Here is a 19,987-nt window from a genome sequence, read left to right on the forward strand (position 1 = left end):
GAGGCCGCTATCATTGCCGCTCCTCGGAGGAAAGCTACTCCTTCAGACACCGCGCTTTTGATCAGCCCGGATCCAGGTACTCCACACGCATCCGCGCAATAGCTGACTTACAGGTCAGGGACACAGTTCCTCCTCCCGCAATTAACATCTCCAGTTGGATGCTTGCTCACCTCCAGCGTGCTCTTAGGGAGAGGGACATTCCTCCAAAACGATAATAAAGCCAAACTTTTCCAACCCTACAAAGACTACTTTCATCACTCCTCTGGCTAGCCGCTCAAATCCTCAAATGCTCCCTCTCTATCTGATTTGTCTCGTGCATTTTCTTAATTAATTTCTTTCATCCCCGTGTCTGCAGGCTGTACTCCACACACACATCCCTCCATCTTAGCATCCCTTTCTCTTCGCTTCCTCCAACCACAGCTAATATAGCTCCCTTGACTCCGTCTGCTTCTCCAGCCCCCTTTTTCACAGTTAAAACTATTAATGCCGCTGTTCATACAAGGATGTTACACTTGAAGCAGACTACTTGACACTGTATTGACCTTTCAAAGAAAATACTGTGGCAAGATGTTTCGATGCCTTGCTTCACCTTGCCAAAAATTACTCTACCACCCCAAACAAGGTCTTGTTACGCCACACATTACGTTTTGGATAAGGGTGTAAATCTGCCACGATATCTAAAAACAGAGCTGTAGACTCTGTTTAAAAGTGATCTATTTTAATAATATATACTTTATACCTCAGACTTAATTCAACCATACAAGCACAATAGTTGCCCAGCAGATGTTGCCATTTTGACTGTATCAAATGCTTCGAAACAGTGAACCATTTTCAATGCAATCGATTCATTTCCCTCATCACTAGTTCATACCATCAGCAAGCCGCAGAGCTTCCTCCTTCCAACCCACTCCATTTCCTTCTGGCCTGTCTCCATTCCCGTCACTTACGCCCATTCAGTTCTCAAAATGATAATATCCGCCATCCAGGTTTACATAAATTAACTTCTTCATCAAACTGATCTCCGGAGCTCCTGCCCCTTCCATTGATCACCCTCATGCCAATATGCTAATAATCAAAAGGCCTATGAAAGCAGTAACTCAACTTGCACCAAAATGTTTACCCCTGACGGCAGAGCTCCTCCTCCGCTGAATCCAAACCCTTCACAAAGGATACCTATGCAATTTCATCGACCCATCCCTCAAATCAATGTCTCTCCTACTTTTCTTTGGTTTTTGCAATGCTCAGAGTTCAATGTTACCACTTCCACCTACGACCCATCACGGCACACAAGCCTCTCAGATATTTCCATCCACTCCCCAGACACCCTCACATTTAATCTCACACAAAGCAAGACTGACCAGCTTGGCCTCTCTCACCCCATATTTCTCTTCTGCTTAAATTCATATCCAAGTCCTTTCAAACCCATTCAAAGCATTCAGACAGGGAATCTCAGACCACACCATCAAAATTGTCGGCCATCTCAAGCTTACCACAGTTACATCTACAGCCACCCCAAAGACATCCAAACAGCCCACTCTCACCTTGTCATTTGAAGCTAACCTTTGGGGATGATGAAGCCGAAGCTCATCGAGACGTACCCCCACCCTGAGTCTCGCTCCTTGGGTTCCTCGACGTTCCAGACACATCACGACCCCCATTCATCCCCTTGCACTTGACCCTCTTCATTCCACCTCTGGACCCTCAGTCATCCCACCCTGCATGACCCTCATACAACCGTCAAGCCAAATAAAGTATTTCACGTATACTGTACAAATGGCGAGGTCTTGTTAGTGAATTAATAATTATTCAAATCTTTTAACCTCAGGAGCATGCATCATGATGATATACATATATACAGCAGCCTGTACAGTGGCTGAACCTCCGGGCTAGCTCTGCTGCGGCCAGTGCCTCCCATCACATCAACACATGTGACGTGCCCTCATTTTCAACACCATTAATCTCTGGTGTGTGTGTGGGGGGGGGGGGGGGGGGGGGGGGGGGATGTGAAACATGATGCAGTAGACTGAGCATTTGACTCACCGTTTTGTTTTGCCACTCATCTAGAAACTGTTTAAAATGGTGTATGGTGTGTGTCATTCCATAACTGAATGTGCGGGTGAAGAAATGTGGATCCAAAGTTACAGTATGATGTAATTCATCTCCACCCTGTAACTATAATTACTATACAACTATTAGCCTTTAGATATTAGCCACTGTGGCTACAGGTGTAATCACAGGAAAAGGGTGAAATTTCCCTACATTTCTTAGGCAGCCGCTATAATGAAATCATCATTAGGCATTAGGTTGTTTATTTTTTATAATAAACCTTCTGCAAAGTTTTTTTACTGCTGTAACAGTAGCACACATAGAAAAGACTGATCAAGTCAACCATCAGTAACATCACTTTCACAGACTTAACATCGGTAATCAAACATTAGCCACTAATTGTGCCCAAACAAGTAAGACTACAGTGACAAGACCCCTAGAGTGGGGATGGACACATAGGACTGGTCTAATTTGTTACCACTTCCTGAGTGGTCAGAACCAAACCTATTACTTTATGAGCAGTCTAGATCAGAGGTTCCCAACTGTTTATGGTTGGGACCTTTTTTGCTCCATGGACCATTTTTACATAACCTCTTAACCTCTGGTCTAAATCATACAAACACAAAGTATCTCTTTTTTTCCCTCGTCAACATTTAAAAAGAATATGCCATGATCAAAGACAAATTTCCAAGGGTGACAAGTATAATCACTCATAATTTGATTTATACAAAGTCCACTCACTCAGATATTCCCAGCACTTTGTACCATATCCCACGACCTCCTTCAGCAAAATTTATAAATTTTAGTCACACTATCTCTAAAAATAGTCACCAAATGGCTGCAGTCTGGAGCCCTGTAAAATTTATTTATCTATTGCAGTTAGCTTCCATGAAGCTACTGCTTTTCTACAGTATTATGTAAGTTTAATTTATTTCTAGTAGAACAGGAACAAATATTCCAGACATATATTCATTATTTTTGCTAACAGCAAAAAGTTACTCTTAATTTGCTTACCAAAAAGTATCAATGCCAATTAAGCATTAGTGGTATAGATACCGGTATTGGTAAAATCCTACTTAAAGCCATCCCTGTTTTTAAGTATGTGACATTTCTTCACTCAAGAGTTAGAAAGGGTCACTTTAATAGATACAATACAATAAAACGTGCAGCTATCTACTGTACTTTCCCCCTCTCTCCTTCTCTGTCTATAGTTCCTTCTCTGTTTCCGCCTCTAGCAAACACACATGCATAACTTAGATTTACACACACGCACAGCGTGTTGTACTTTTTAACATTTTCTCTCTCTCTACAGTATGGTAATTTTCTCCTGTTCAGTTTTTGGCACCTCTCCAGTGTAATCACTAAGGGGAAATCACCCCTTGAAACACTCGTGAGTGTTTGGCCCTTAATTCATATTGCATGAAATGAGCATGCAGCTTTGTTCACAGAGGAAAAAATGCCATGCCGTCAGTAGAGCTTGTCTAATACAACCCACAGATGGGAGCTCTAATAACCAGTGCCACAGCCAAGAGAATAAAACAGAACAATAAAATGGGACCTGTAACTGATCTGACACTTATTTTCTGATTGGAGTAGTACACCTACTGATCTACTGACATGTAATATTTCATGTATGGGGCAGTAAGAGCACAGTCATCCTGCAGCACCTACTGATAATTCTCATAGAATTATCTATTTTAATCTCTATTCTGTGTTTGGCTATAAAAAATGAAACACTCAGTGTTTGTGTTGTGCAATACCATTAATTATAGGCCACTATGTCCAGGTGTGTTTGTGCATAATTAGTTCCTAGTGCATATAATTAAACCATATGATTTTATGAATTTGTACTCAGAATCAACTTTATATTTATGGTCTCTCAATAGTAGCTTTTTGACCTTTGCTTGCAATGGATTAAAGGAATAGTGCAACATTTTGGGAAGTATGCTTATTGACTTTGTGATGGAGAGTTAGAAGATTAATATGAGGACAGACGTGGTACCACACAGGCCACACAAAATACGACAATCACTCCCTTTCTTAGGAAGTGACTGTATTGTGAAGATTTTTAGTTCATGGCCTTCTGCTCCATTTCCTCTTAAAGCAGTTGTCATTGGGGTTTTTTGGCCACTTAGGAGCAGCTGAACAAGCTGTAAACACAGCATTGACATATCATCGTCTCATATGATATGGCAGAAGAGCAAAAAGTCTATTTACACAATCAGCAGACACAGAACAATGATATCATTTGTTTGGAGTTGTGTTTCTGCCCACCACGTAAATGTAAGTCCAATATTCACTCTCCTTCTGGCTCTGTTTTGGTCTTCAACAACTCCTGAGAGCAAGACTAGGTCAAAACCTAGTATATAGCTCAACCGTGTATGATCAGTGTGTGTAATTGTGGCCAGTTTATTACAGGGATAGTCAGTGGTAGTGTCTATAATGTGAATTCCCGGATATTGAATGTTATCTGCAATTTTCTGTAGTGGTCCTACCATGTCATGTAAATCACATGACATGGTTAAGCATAGTTTGAGTCCAAAAAAAAAAAAAAAAAAAAAAAAGGTTATAAATGCAGTACACCAATGGCCATAACTTACTGTTGCGGCTGTAAAACGGTGGATAAATTGTTTTGAGCGTCACACAACCCCTGTGAAATGACTCGTTTCACTATCAGAATTTGATCCATTCAGTCCAATCACATTTGGAAAGTCTAGAAGAGCCGCACAATTAATGGCCAAACAGCCAGAATGTCGCGCCCAACATGAGATGTAAAAACTCTGTATACTAATTTATTACAGAGAGAAATACCTGGCAGTGATAGGCCTAATCAGCATTGTGTGAACTCGTTTGGCAAGGGCTTGAATGTAACGGACGTTCATTTATATGTAAAAGTTCCACACTGCAGGTTTAACTTTATCTGTCTGCTGTCTGGTGCTGGGCAGGTGTACACTGGGTTCAGAAGATCAGAGCTTTTTTGCTCTTTTGAGACTGTCTGCCACAGCTGGAAACAAGGTTGATGAGCAGTGAGACTGAACCAAAACAGTAAAGTTGGAGGCCGTAAGACCAAAAAAAAAAAGAGCTGAAAGATGGTAAAACACTCCTTAGAGCCGAAGGGAACTGCAATTATTGTAACTGATAATTTTCTGTGGGTGTGTCTCCTTTTAAGTTACACCTAGTTATTTGATCCATTGTTAATATAAAAATGTTGATTAATGCAGCTTTAAAAATGTATTTTTTGTGCAAGCGTACCATGTTATTTGAAAATAACTGCTGTCTCAAGTAACAATGGCACAGCAAATGAAAATAACAGGGTGTTACAGTAAAGCTTGCAACATATTTTAGGAAAGATTTTCTGTTGAGGACATTTATTTCTAATGATGGTGTCAATTAACTGACACTAACTGAGAGTATTATTTGTTATTGTCACTTACCTGACAATAACAAACCCGAACAATAAGCAAATATTTAAACTGATAAAGAACGCAAAACTATAATGAAACAATGATAAAGTCAGAACATTTTCAAAACCAAATTATTTTCATGCAAATTGTGATTTCAAGGCTGTGGAAGTTGTTTCCCATATTGTATTAAATTTATGGCTGTAAATGAATCCTTCTGTAGACAGAAAAGTCATTTGAAAAGCTGAGTTTGTGCAAACATGGGAAATACCCAATAAAGTGTTAAATGTTTAAAGAGATGCATTGAAGTGTAATCATGTGTCTCATGTTATAGGAACATGATGACATGGGCTCTCCTGGTGCATCAGGGTAGATAATAAACTCATTGTTTTCCTACCTAACTACTGACTGAAGTTAACAGATAAAGGTCACATGCGTAAGTAGATCATCATTTTCCTCATTTACCATGTCATTCTTCTTCTGCCGTCATGTAACTGTGGAGCGGGCAAATCAAATGCATTCCAATTAGACTATGACAATCAAACCATCCACTCAGTCTGTCAGATGGACAATTAAAAAGGCAGTTGGAATAGTATCAGCATTGCACCTGAATAAGAAGCTTCCTGGTGAGCCTGAAATACCACAAGGCACACGTGTCACTGGCACTGGAGCGAGTGGGTGTAATCATACTGGAATGAAGGAAGAACTTAAGGCATGTCAGCTACATTCACAACAAGCAGGATAACATCCTCTTCCACCAACCCCATAGAAATATCTACTCTCAGTTGGCAAAGACAAACCTTCAAAACCAAAGTTTTGAAGGTCTGTCAACAAAAGTTTTACAATAGCAACAAAAGAAAACAAACCGTTTCTCCAGACCACACAAAGACAGATAATAGAATGGTTCTAAAATGGCAAATTATGCTCATTCAAGCAGTTGTGACCTGAATGTTGTTTGAGATTGGCCAATAATAAGGGACAGATCCACACCCAGAACATCCCAGCCCAACAAAATATCAAATTTTGGATGTTGTTGCAGAGTTCAGAGCTCCTGGAGCAAGGCCCCAAATCAATAACCCACTTGTAAGAAAATAGGATTGGGGAAGACCATTGTTTTCTTTGATTGCTGGCATCATAAACTGACAACAGTGGTGCCCTTTTGGAGTTGGTGCAACCTTCAGCAGTGCCTGTTCACCATCGCTGGCATGCGTACATCAAGGTCAACCATATGTGTGTCAATTTACGTATTTAATAAAGCAGGAATCTAGCTTAGCAAGAGCAACCATTCCCACTGTCAGAACAATTGTACTGGCCTTGATTAAGCAAGTTAACACTATGTATAAGGTTGAGGCGACGTGTAACTTAAATGCACAAGCCTTCAGCAGAATTAGACAAATCAAGTGGGTATCTTCCAAAGTTATGGTCTTTTTGTGAATTACTTCTGTGTGTCTCCCTGAACTGTGTTTCCTTGCTGAGTCGTAGTGTACGGATACATCCTGGTATGTTTGTTGACGGGATGAAACACCAGAAATAAATTTACATATGATTGCCACGAAGAAAAAACAATTTATACTGTATATGGAACTCATATAACTACCATACGTGATTGTGTTACTCTAATTTTAATGTTAAGAAATAAACATAATTGTAACGTTAAGGCACCGGTGGCACCAGACCTGTTCAGGAGTGCACTGGATGAACCTGAATCATTATTTACATTTCATTTTCTCACTGTCCCTGCTTAATTATCTTAGTGTCACTCTGTTGATGACAGTAAACCATAACAAAGCAGATATGAATCTGTTAGCGTGTCTGCATGTGGTTAGACAAAAAATAAATTAATCATGGTATGAACGTGCACACGGGCATGCACTGCTGTGCTTTAAGTACAACATTATAGTAAAATGGTGCTTCAGCTTCTTTCATTTTCTCAAAGGTCCAGCAGCTGATCAAGATCGTGAATAAAAGAGAAAGCTCCTGCTTAACAGTCAAAACCCAAAAAGCCCCAGACTTTCTCCCTTTTAGAACAGAGTAAAACAGGCAGCTTTAGCCAAGTCAGAGGAAGGCAGCCTAAACAAAAAGCAGACATTGAACAGGGGAATGTTTGCTTGTGCCAGGTACTGTGCAGTAAACTCTACAGGGACAACGGCCAGATCTGAGTATTTCCCAGAGCTGTGGACAGTACTGAGATGATGCCATCATAATGTCCTATCAGCAGTCTGACTGTGTCTTTCTGTTAAAACAGCTATATTCTTTATAGACAGGCCAAGTCCCCAAAACACTCAACCACATGCCCACTGTTCATTAGAATAAAATAATCCCTGCCAAATTATCATCTTTCTAGATCTGATACTACCCTGAAACCCTGTTAAAAAGCCTCACTGAGACTGGATGTATTTTTCTAGGGGAGGTGGGGTGATTTTAATATTACATGCACTGGTCAGTGATTTTAATCCAGTCCGGAGCATGTATATGGATAATTTCTCCCCCCCTCTCCCCTCCACCCAGTAATATTTACAGCTGCAATTACCAACCGTTTTTTTTCAGGAAGTTACTGGTCTGTAATTTAAATACAGTCCGGAGCAAAGTCCTTATATTTTAAAGTGTATCTCTGAGTTTTTCTGTGGAAAGAGCTGCTTTTCCTTCTAATGCATTTGATCAGCTCAGTGTGAAATTTGTCTTTTCAAATTCAAAAAGCCAAAAATGATTTTGCTGATCTGACAGACGGAAACATGTTAATATCAACAAATAGGCCTATTTGGGAACCAATATGACAATGGGAAAAAATTAAAGCCATCAGTAGAGGAAGACACAGTTAAATCATAAAATAAACTGTTGTAATATCAAGTACAGCTAGGCAGGTACCGGTATTCTCTTTTGGCAATTTCTGCTGAATGTCCATTTCTATTACAGACCGCATTCTGAAATTTCACAGTGGTTAAAATGCCTGCTGTCACGATGAGTTAAATTACTGAGAAGCACAGTGAATATTTTATTCCCCACCTCCCTCTGTAATGTTAATCCCGTCCGAATGGGGTTTAAGACACTTTTTTTAACATTAAAGGGCAGATCATTTTTACATTACCTGACCTCTAATGCTATTTAGCTGTGCAGATGGCTTTGTATTGATTTTCCTGTTTTTAAGTATAGAGCTGTTATTGTTATTAATGAAAGTTTTTATACTAATGCTAACACGATACTTGAGTTTCAGTGCCAATACCAAAATTATACTTTTTCCATATCTTACTTTGAGGAATATAAACATGTTTTTCTACAAAACCTTTTTTTTCCATTTCACAAAAGAATCTAAACTTGTCAAATGTTACAATGTTGTCAACCACAAGCAGCCATACAGATTTTTAAATTTAAATCAGAAACAAGATCCACCTTTCAACACCAGTTTTCAATACTTGATAGTTTTCAATACTCAGCACACATTTTAGTTGGTACCAAAAATGTTTTAAGCTTCATAATCCAACCCTATATGTCTCTGAGATTTCTACTACTGCCCCTATAGAGTGGAGGTAAATAAAATTTTATTGTTATTCTAAATAATCCACAGACGTTGGTGCCAACAGTTTTCCTTGGGACTAAAAAGTATTTCCAATGAAAACTGTTCATAATGATTTCCCAGAGTAAACAGGACACTGTTTCTGAAAAGACTCCATGCTCGTGAAAATCTTTAAGCACCACAAACAAAATTCCATTCACTTGCAGTGTATTTGAGGCAGAAGTATCAAAGATAGACATCACAAAATCCAGACAAGTGAAACCAGAACTATCTGCATTAGTAGACAGTACCTGAGAAAAGGGAGCAAACATGTTTTGTGTGTGTGTGTAATTCGAGAAAAATGATCCTTTAATATCCCTTCAATTATGACTTTTCTTCTCTCTTCTACAAGTGAAAACAGAAATCGAATTACACTTCCTGCCAAACTTGTTTACCCTTTTGCAGCGTCAGGCAAGCAAATGATCTCTCCCAACAGGTTCAGTATGATATAGTATCTTTTCTTTGAGCTGTCACTTGATCCTTGAAAACCTCCTTTTACCTGCTGGGTCAGTGTGTCATAGGCTGTCATGGCACTACATACATGATTTGTGTACGTGAGGGAGCCAGATCCTGAATAACCAGGATTCTGTGGGATAGTCTTTTATGGATTCAACTAAATACTTGACAACGGACACAAATCATTGGTACTTTTAGTTTCTCTTCCCCACAGGAGATCAGGCGCCCAGTAAATGTGTGTCTTCTAGGTCACCCCCGTAATGGTCATTCATTCATTATGAATTTTCAAGACTAAAACATGTGGAATTTGAACATATAAGGGGAGATATGACGGACATCAGCACATTGCTGCTCTTTCCAAAAGACAGTTGATTAGGGTTTTGAGTGGAGGATATACAGTGCAGTACAGTACAGTATAGTACAGTACAGTACACATATTAGTATGCACTTTGAAAAAAAGTAGTATCTGTGTGACATATTTAATAAAAGATCAGTTTTAGCATATCTAAAAATGTATTTTTCAATTAATTCACCCATGTTAATTGAACATGATTACAGAATTAACATTTAAGCAACAGAGCATAATTATATCCATGAAGGCCGCTTCCTTCCACTTCCTTTTCACTGTTTTCCATTCACCATACAGATCATTCCTTACTGTTTACTCTGCTTTTCGAGCATTTGTTTTGAATGAATTAAGTAATCAGCAAACTAAGTTATCAGAAAATGTATTAATGTTTTAAGTCACAGTGGGCAACAGCACTTCTCTGAATCATGGGTTTTGCTGACGTAAAAGTGTTTGTGGATGCTTGTTGCCTGTGTGTCCATGTTTGTGTATTTGTGAGAGAATAAAAGTGTTATGTAAAAGGGCCCGGAGTAACCCCCCACCAACACACAAACACACACCCTTCACTTTATTTGAACCAACTATGCATGACCTACTTTGCAAACCTTTCAAGCTGAACAATTAACTTTTTTTTTTTTTTTTTTTTTTTTTTGCCTCTTCCTTTATGGCATCCTTTCCATGGAGGAACTGACAAGACAAACACAGGGTTTAAACGTAAGCACTTTGGCATGAATACTTGGGCAAACTCTAATTAAACATGAATGATAAAGGCATGCCTTGTTTGCTCAGTCAAGTATATCAGGATGCAAGAGGAAGACAATAATATGCTGAGAGAGTGAGTTGAGATTGGTTCTCTCTGCATCCTCTCCACCACAAATGAAATATAGATTTCATTGCTTTTTATAGCTCTGAATGAATAATATCCAATGAATTAGACATCCGCCTGCATTTAGCTCAACAAACAAATCTGTTTTATTTATGACAACGGTGATAAGCTCTTATGACCAGTTAATCTATGTAATTTGTGATTTAATATGCACACATTTCCCTGTAGTCACTCTATATTACTGATACCCGCATGTTGCTATATCATCTTGGAATGATGTATTTGATTCAGCTTCTCCTCCATACAAAACCTACCTACAAAACTCATGACTCAGGAGATTTCTGACACTACTTGCAGGATATCTTTGAGACTACTTGCACGCTAGGAAAACAAAGTACACACAGCAACACTATAAAAATCAGGGCATTCATCACCATACAGAAGCATGAGCTATGCTTTGTTACAACTGTGGTATTTCGTTTCTGCCTCCTTTATGCAGTTTGTTAATGACCTCAACAACAGAAGGGAATGTCAGCGGTAGGTAACAGAGAGTAGATCTCCAACTACAGAACTGGCCTAGCGGAAAACTGGCCCTCTGTCACCAGGCTGTGTTTCAGGAAGAAGTTCAAATGAGGACAAGACAGGCATTCAAATCCCAGGAGCCCCAGCCAGCAGTAACCACACTTTTATTGGGGTGTCAAGTCCAGCCTAGAATGTGTGCTGTTGTTGTTGTTGTTGGCGGCCGCCGCGGCCGTGTTGTGTACTTGTGTGTGTGCATGCATGCCTGTGCGTGGGAGAAGCAGAGTGAAGACTTTTAACATGGTTTCTTTTCTGTGCGAGAAAAGCATCCGACCATTGTGCCACACAGTATCATCTCGGTTCTTTTAAAAAGATAACATCCATTGTAGGCATTTACTCCTACGCTCTAGTAGCACAAGGTAAAACACAGATCCATTCATAAAGCTGGAAAAGAATGCCAGCATTCTTTGTGCCCTCATGGCTATACCTGTTAAGATAACTTTGTTGAATGCAGCATTTGCATCAGATCTGTAACTTTCCCTGAGTCCTATATTCAAGCTGGGTCTTTTTTCTTTTGGGTAAAAGATAAAAAAATTATCTGACAACCTTGACATCAGAATTGGCCAGAACTTTTAGCTACTGCAGTTACCCTCCTCCAGCAGGAGTCAAAGAAATGAATTCAATATGTACTGTAGTTGGAGAGCTCTTGGCACAGAAAGCAAGAGTATTGTGGTATTTAATGGAATTTTTACCCAAACCAAATCTGCTCTTGGAGACCTGAGTAACGTAAGTCAAATATTCACTTTTCTTTTCGCTCTTTTTTGGTTTCCACCAGCTCCTGAGAGAAACATCTGTATTTTTGAATGCTAAATGCTTGTAGTTGCTAACTTTGTCTGGTGCTGGGGAGGTAGCCTACAGTGGATTTATCAGAGAGTAAACTAAATTGTCAAAATAATAAGCTGAAAGGAGCTAAAATGCTCAGTAGAGGTGAAGGGAACTGCAGAGTCAGGTGAAAATTGTTACTGTTCATCACTACAAGCTATATTTATCACATTACACATACTCTTTTGATCAATTGTTAATTAAAAAATATTGATTAGAGCAGTTTTAAAGTCACAACTAAATGAAAATGAATTTATTGGCTCATTAGCTAATTCCTTGTCATAAAACAATATACCTTACATTTTTAACAATAAATTCCAAATTATTTCAGAAGATAAGATTGTATTGCTTAACATCCATTACATGGTTAATTCAAGGCATATTCATTTTATTCATATAGCCCACAATCACAATTTTGTCACAGGGAGCTTTAGGGTTAAATGGTTTTCTGTGGTGGTACCTGTGGCCATAATTTAAAATTCCAATCAATCATACCAAGCCAAGTCGTTGAGCTTGATGCACTAATTACATAGGATCAATGCTTTTCTTTTTCTGTTGAGGATTATGAATATAGAAATCCAAGCTCAATTTTTCTGAGAGCTGTGGAAGAAAAGGAAATTATCAAAATAGTTTGCAAGTGTAAGAATAAAATGTCTACTGACTGGAATGAAATTGATATGACTTTAGTCAAGATAGTCATTGATGGTACTGTAAACCCACTAATTTACATCTGTAACTTGTCATCCAAAACAGGTGCGTTTCCATGTAAATTGATAACTACTAAAGTTAACTCATTATATAAAGCTGGGGATAGACATCATTTTACTAATTACAGGCCTGTATCTTAATTTCCCAGTTCTCTAAGATATTGGAAAAACTTTTTATTGGAAGGTTGGATAATTTCACTGAGAAGCATAAATTGTTGATGGACAGTCAGTGTGGATTCAGAACAAACAGATCAACAAGTATGGCATTGATTGAATTAATAGAAGAAATAAACAGTTGTATAGATAATTAGAGGTATGCAGGGGAGTATTTATAGATTTTAAAAAAGCATTTCATACCATTGGTCACGACATATTACTCAATAAAATGGAAAGGTATGGTATCTGAGGGGTTGTGCTGAATTGGTTCAAAAGCTATATATGAAACAGGCAACAATTTGTGTAGATAGGTGACTACAAATTATGTTTTGATATTACTTGTGGGGTTCCACAGGGGTCAATAATGGGCCCTAAATTGTTTATTTTTTATATAAATGACACATGTAAATTATCAAGAATACTGATTTTTTTTTTTTTTTTTTGCGGATGACACCAATATTTTCTGCTCTGGGAAAATTTGCAGCAGCTTTTGAAGATGGTCACGACAGAAATTAATAAATTAAAATATGGTTTGACACAAACAAATTATCATTAAATTTGAACAAAACTAATGTTTGGAAATTGTAAGATAAACACACAAGTTCAAGTGATGATAGATAATGTTAATATAGAAAAAGTATATAAAAATACATTTCTGGGTGTTATATTAAACCACAAAATCTACTAGAAACCTCATGTAAGATATGTGTGAGCAAAGCTGGCAAGGAGCATTGCAGTTCAGGGAAAAACACATTCTGGATCATAAAGCACTGTACATTCTGTATTGTTCACTTGTATTATGTATCTGAATCACTGCGTGGAAGTATGGGGCAACACCTACAAAAGCACCTTACAATCATTAAGCATACTACAAAAAAGAGCCATAAGGACAGTAAACAACGTAGGATATCGTGAACACACTAACAAGCTGTTTTTACAGTCACATGCTTTGAAGTTCACGGATCTGGTGGAATTTAAGACTGCACAAACAGTGTTCAAAGCAAGAAATAATTTACTTCCTGGCAACATACAAAAAATGTTCTTAGACAGAGAAAGGGGTTATAACTTAAGAAGAAAATTTAATTTGAAACAACACTGTGTTCGCACCAATCTTAAAAGTATGTGTATTTCAATTTGTGGGGTGACTTGGGTCTGGATGAAGAAATCAAACAGAGTAAAAATATCACACAGTTTGAAAAGATGTACAAAAAAACAATTTTTGTGAGGAAGGGGGGTGTAAGTCTCTTTAATAGTGACATTGTTATTGGTTTTCTTTTGTTCTTTTTTTCACATTCTTGATTTGGTAGTGTTTGATTATGTATGAAGAGGATGAACATAGAGGTTTAGTTGTGTATGATGGACACTGGGGCAAATAATTGGACTATGTGAATCTTTAAGTTGATTGATTAGCATAGAATAGGGGTAGGACTAGACATGTATGTTGCTTCTTCATACTATTTTTGTTGCTTATTGAGATTCTGTGGTATATGTTTATTGTTAATTTAATTGGTTATTTTTGTTTTAGTTCTACTTATGTATGTATGTATGTATGTATGTATGTGTATGTATATGTGTGTGTGTGTGTGTGTGTGTGTGTGTGTGTGTGTGTGTGTGTGTGTGTGTGTGTGTGTGTGTGTGTGTGTGTGTTTAAATGTTCAAAATAAAAGTTTATTCAAATTAATATTCTCTTCAGTAGTCTTAAATGAATTTTCTCATGTTAAGTGGTTGGTCATTGGTGGATTAAGCCTTTTATTCATTCAGAATGCACATACTATGCTACTATATAATGACACAGGTTGACAAAAAACACTGAGAGCAAACTAATACCACATGTTTCATTGTAAGCCAAAGTCTTAACTTGTTATACATTAATAATAACACCATGCCTTTCCTTGTGTGGAAGTGGTAACCTTACTACAACTTTTCTATCAATTTGATCTGAAGAGGTTTTGAAAATTATTGTAATTAGTCTGATATCATGACTATACTGGCAAGTCTGAATTAACTGTGTTGTTGAATGAGGCTACCAGAGTCCCATTAATTATTCTGACCAAAGTAAGTCCACAATATCAATTAATTCTGATATGTTGGTCAGCACAGCCCAGCAAAAATGTAATAAACTGCATTACAATATGAAACAGCATAAATGGCGTGATAGCATTAAATGACTTCACTGCGGGAGCAATGTGAAAATATCTCTAATGAGATCGAGATCAACCACAAATATTATCACAGCACAATCTAAACACTTAGCGGTTTACAAACTCCCTGTTATTCAGCACTAGGAGAACATTTCTCTTCCCTCTGCTTCATGCAACCATGAACCCTTTGCTTAAAAACTCCTAAGCTCCATAGAAGCCCTTCGCCCTACTCAAAAAGGTTTTACCTTGCAATTTACCTTAAAATTCCTCACAAAGAGCTTTCATCTTTGGCATGCATGAATTTTTAAGGATAAATTCTTATATTTCAAGAACAGCAGACCATAGAATTTCACCACTAGGACTGACACTTACTACTCATACCTTGAATACTGCCTCTCGACTCTGCACTACATAGCCTCCAATCCACCCACACCAACGAGTGATAAGCTGCCCAGAAGACAGAAAAGAACTGGATCCTTGTGAGCTCTACATATTCATATTTTTTCATTCAGGTGTTTTATTCATTTAGATTTTTTCCAGCAGATGTCAATCTTCATGCAAAGATGTTTGTGCCAATTCAAGAGAGAGAGGAAATATTGACCAAATTTTTATGATTAATATGCTCAACCATTTCTCTATTCTAAAGAAAGAGAGAGAGAGCATAGAGCAGTATGGCTCAGATGTTTCAAGGCTGTCCTTGGCATGACAAATCCTATCATACTACGTATTTACAGCGCTAACATATTTTCACTTTTCTCCTTTCTGTGAGCCAAACAGTATCACACTACTTTCCACTATTAAATTTATCATTATTAAATTTTTGCTGCATTCTGCTTGGGAAAACTACCTAATTTCCATCACTCACTGTTGGACTGCACTGCTGCTCTGAAAGGCAAGTTTGAACTGTCATACACAGACATGGCTTTACTCATGTGCTTGTCCCTAAGTGTTATGGCAACAGTTCAGATGACATTTTCAGTATATTTCAGTAGACTTGAAATAAGTGCAACCTGAAAATCTGTTCGCCTTAATTGCCCCAATATGTGTATATGTACCACAGTGTGCATGTCTTTAACTCTTTCTTTATTGACCTATGCAAAAAGATATTTTAAGAATAAACCCAATTAGATCTTCTTAATGTCGCATAACTTAACTGTGGGGCTCTTTTACATCCTTTTTACATATTGTACATACAATACACACACAGTATTATTTCATTATAGATAACTGTTGACTATTTCCAGCGTCCTTCAGTGTGCTACTAATTATCTTACAAGCTTCCGATCACTCTCAAAAACATAACCTTTTCACCCGATGTCTTCTTGAACCAGCCGACAGCATGGATTGATGAAAGATGCATTTTGAACACATATTAATAAATTTTAAATTACTATTGAAAAAAAAAAAACGTGTTTCCTTTTGAAATGAACTTAACTGCAGTGGGAGTCGGAGGAATGTAAAGTACCGAGCACATGACGGCTTCAATGCTCAACTGGTTGAACCCAATTTATTCATTAAATGTGGATAGGTCCTGACCTCCAAGCTGCATTATTTTTTATGAACTTATGGCGTGGCAGTCTCATACATTCAGTTACCAGATAAAATGATTTATGTTTGTCTAACACTCTCTTGCAGAAGCATCACCATATTAACCCCAATACATCTTGCTTAAGAGCTCATGTAATGACTCAATAAGTGATTATCAGATCTACACTTAAAGTATCAAAATTAAGTTTCTACATGGAAGTTACAGAATTGAGAGTGACACTAATGGTAGAAAAAAAATTAACGTTACTTGAACTTTTTCAGCATATGTGCTTTAGGTGATATTTATCACAATTAAATGATCATATTCTTTCCTTTAATTACTACTTTATATTAAGTATTTGATGGCACACATGAGAATGCACATAATTGATGCACATGCATGCAACATGAGACAATATCTTTGCAACATTATTACATCTGCTGTGTAGACAGATGAGACCCACTGCCATTCCCCAACACCTTCACCTGTAACATCCTTTTCACAACCAAAACAAGCAGCTGTCCGCTTTATAGTCAGGAACCCATAATGCACTGGGAGCCCCTGTGCATGCCTGGTGTCGGGATTTAATTGGATATTAGTATCCAGCAGTGTCTGAATTAATCAAATCATTTCCATCCATTAATTTAGTGGAGGAACATACAATTAAAGCCTTATTAGTGTGCTCTCAGGAGTATGCCTTTTCATCCCTTTGCAGAACATTGAGAGTTGGCCAGAGTCCAGTGCAAAGCATTCTCCTTGCTTAAGTCTGGTGCTTCCTCATGATGGGCACTCTGTCGATCTAGAGGCACTGGCTTCAATCTTAAAGCGAGGAAAATGTTAGCCTCATGTAAGGTGCTACTTTTCCCGCAGGTATGGAAAAGGCCGAGAATCTAAATAGAAAAATACATTTTTGGCTTCTAGTTTGAGTCTTTACCTTTTGTGTTATTATGAAATGATTAGGTGAAAAGGCTGACAAATTTTAGAGAAATTCTATTCAGTGAAACATTACTGTGAAAACCAGCACAAAAATGCCCTAAATAGGGTGAAAAGAGATTTGGAGATTTAGGCAGCAAGCAAACATAATCCAGCACATTAATGTAGGTCACTTTATAATAATTTCCATGTTTATATATTTAATTTATTTCAGATTTCTTTTATAATGGATTTCAAACTATAGCGCACAGCTTCTTAAATATCCATCAAGAGAATAAATACTGGAATTATCAAACCTTTTGATTTTTGATTTTGTAATAAAATTAAGAAAGATATTTCAACAGCTAAACCTCTAATTATATATAATACACCATTCTCGCCACCAGGTTTATCGACATTTACATAAAACATCACAAACATACTCTAATTCCAGTTAGGGCAACTCCTTTCCTTCTCCTCTCCTGTGAATCTGAGTTAAAACATTTTCGCACAAAGTAATCCAGACTGCTCAGATGAGCAGCCATTTTTAATTAAAACCATTTACAGAGGAAACCAAAGTGAGAAAAAAAGAGCCATGGGATTTTACACTCTGTCATCCAAGGCTTCGGCGGATCAAAGAGTTAGTTGTGCTTTTTAATGGTTACGTAACATTTTTGCCTATGAAATATTGGGCCTGGGCACCATGTAGTCAGCCCAAAGCTCAACAGAATCACAGATTTCCTGCAGTGTACTTTCAGATTTCAGGCAGGATACAATAAGCCTATGTTTATGTCTAAGTATAGCTGTCAATCAATAAAATACTACTGGTGTAACAGGACACTGCAAGTGGGCAGGAACCTTTGAAAAATGTTAGATTCTTGCATTCTACCTCAGACATTTCTGTACGTACTGTATAAGGGTGTGTGTGTGTGTGTGTGTGTGTGTGTGTGTGTGTGTGTGTGTGTGTGTGTGTGTATGCATTAATTGTATGTATGTATATGTGTGTTTGTGTCTATCTGCTTCCCTGCCTTCCTGGCTGGCTGCCATGCGGCCCACCTCTTACTGTCATCCTGTCTGACATTAGGGCTAAGCTGGATCTCATTAGGACTAAGGTGGCAGTGATCCCGTCAACATCGCTTTGGCTCCTGCCATATGGGTCGCCTCCAAGGTAACGGGTTGTATCAATCTCCTCGGAGCTGCAAGCCTTGTTAGCACACGCACACACACACACACAGTGTATCTACTCTCTAGCCTAGTGTGTACTGTACATATTAACCTGATAAACACATCAAACAGTGCAGACATTCAAAAAATATGGCTGATAAGATAATCAGGTCAGATATGGGTGAGACGCAGTATGAGTAAATACAGACACAGACACACACATACACGGCACAGACACACAGTACAAGATGCTTACTATGAAGTTTTGCCATAAGAAACACAAAAATATCACAACAATCATCTAATGTAGTTTTTTTAGGGCTATGAATGAAGAGAAACTATTTAAGAAGTCATCTGGTCATGACCAAATCATCAGTTTTGCTTGCTATTAAATACATATATTTCAGTGTCACTAAACCAGGCTACACATCTTAAAAGATGACCGTAAACGACTTGTTGAATAATTAAGTTATGATAGATGCATAAGCTCTTAACACAAAAATGTAAACAAACAACCAACCATCAGCAGCGGCAATGTTTTCTTTGTAATGGTAAGCTGCAGTAAATCCATTTGCGGGTGATGTGAATATACAGTGATGAAACACAGTAATAAACTGACTTTTTTTTCCAGTCCCTTCCTCCAAACGTATCCCTGCAATCTGAATGACAACAGCTGAGCTGAAGAAAATGAAAATAGACAACTGGAAATACCAGAGCCATCCGTAAGATCTCCAAAGTTGGTTTCTATAAATTCAATTAGGAAAACTTCTGATTTAATACATTTCCATTTTGAGATTCTGTGCAACATCACAGCCTAAATTCAGTCTGGACTTATAATGTTCAAGTCACAGTCATAGGTACGCAGCAGAGCAACATACATTGACATTCCAGCAGCCGCTCAAATACTGTACTTCTGTCACAGCAAGTGTCTGACTCTTATCAAAGCTTTACAAGTAAGCAGGAAATCGTTTATGACTTTGTTAACTGCTTCTTGCACCAACTCATAAAATCTATGACTTTATAACTCCTCATATATAAATAGATGATAGTAATGTATATTATAACAACACCAATAGACAGTATTTTGATTTAATGTAAATTAACGGCAGCACAGTTCATTGTGGTGAGGTGAATGTACTGTATGTGTGTATATTCAAAAATGTTACTATGTGTCTCATGGTTTAGATTTTCGCATCATTATTATTATTATTATATTCACTGTTATCAACCATGTTGGTGATAATTAAGTTCCTTCAGCTACACACGCAACTAGGACACCAGAATATATTGGAAGCACAACAACTGTGTCAAAGTTGCACTTTGCCAGATTGGTGGCTGTTATAGATTTTTTTT

At 37.8% G+C, this 19,987-nt stretch overlaps 1 protein-coding gene across 2 annotated transcripts in view; it reads right to left on the minus strand.

Annotated features, from left to right (window-relative positions):
- The window catches only part of nr3c2 (nuclear receptor subfamily 3, group C, member 2), an 86,198-nt gene that overhangs the window by 61,737 nt on the left and 4,474 nt on the right, over window positions 1-19,987 (minus strand). The window lies entirely within an intron of this gene.

The sequence above is a fragment of the Thunnus thynnus genome, chromosome 3 (assembly GCF_963924715.1).
Source record: "Thunnus thynnus chromosome 3, fThuThy2.1, whole genome shotgun sequence".
Lineage (NCBI taxonomy): Eukaryota > Metazoa > Chordata > Actinopteri > Scombriformes > Scombridae > Thunnus > Thunnus thynnus.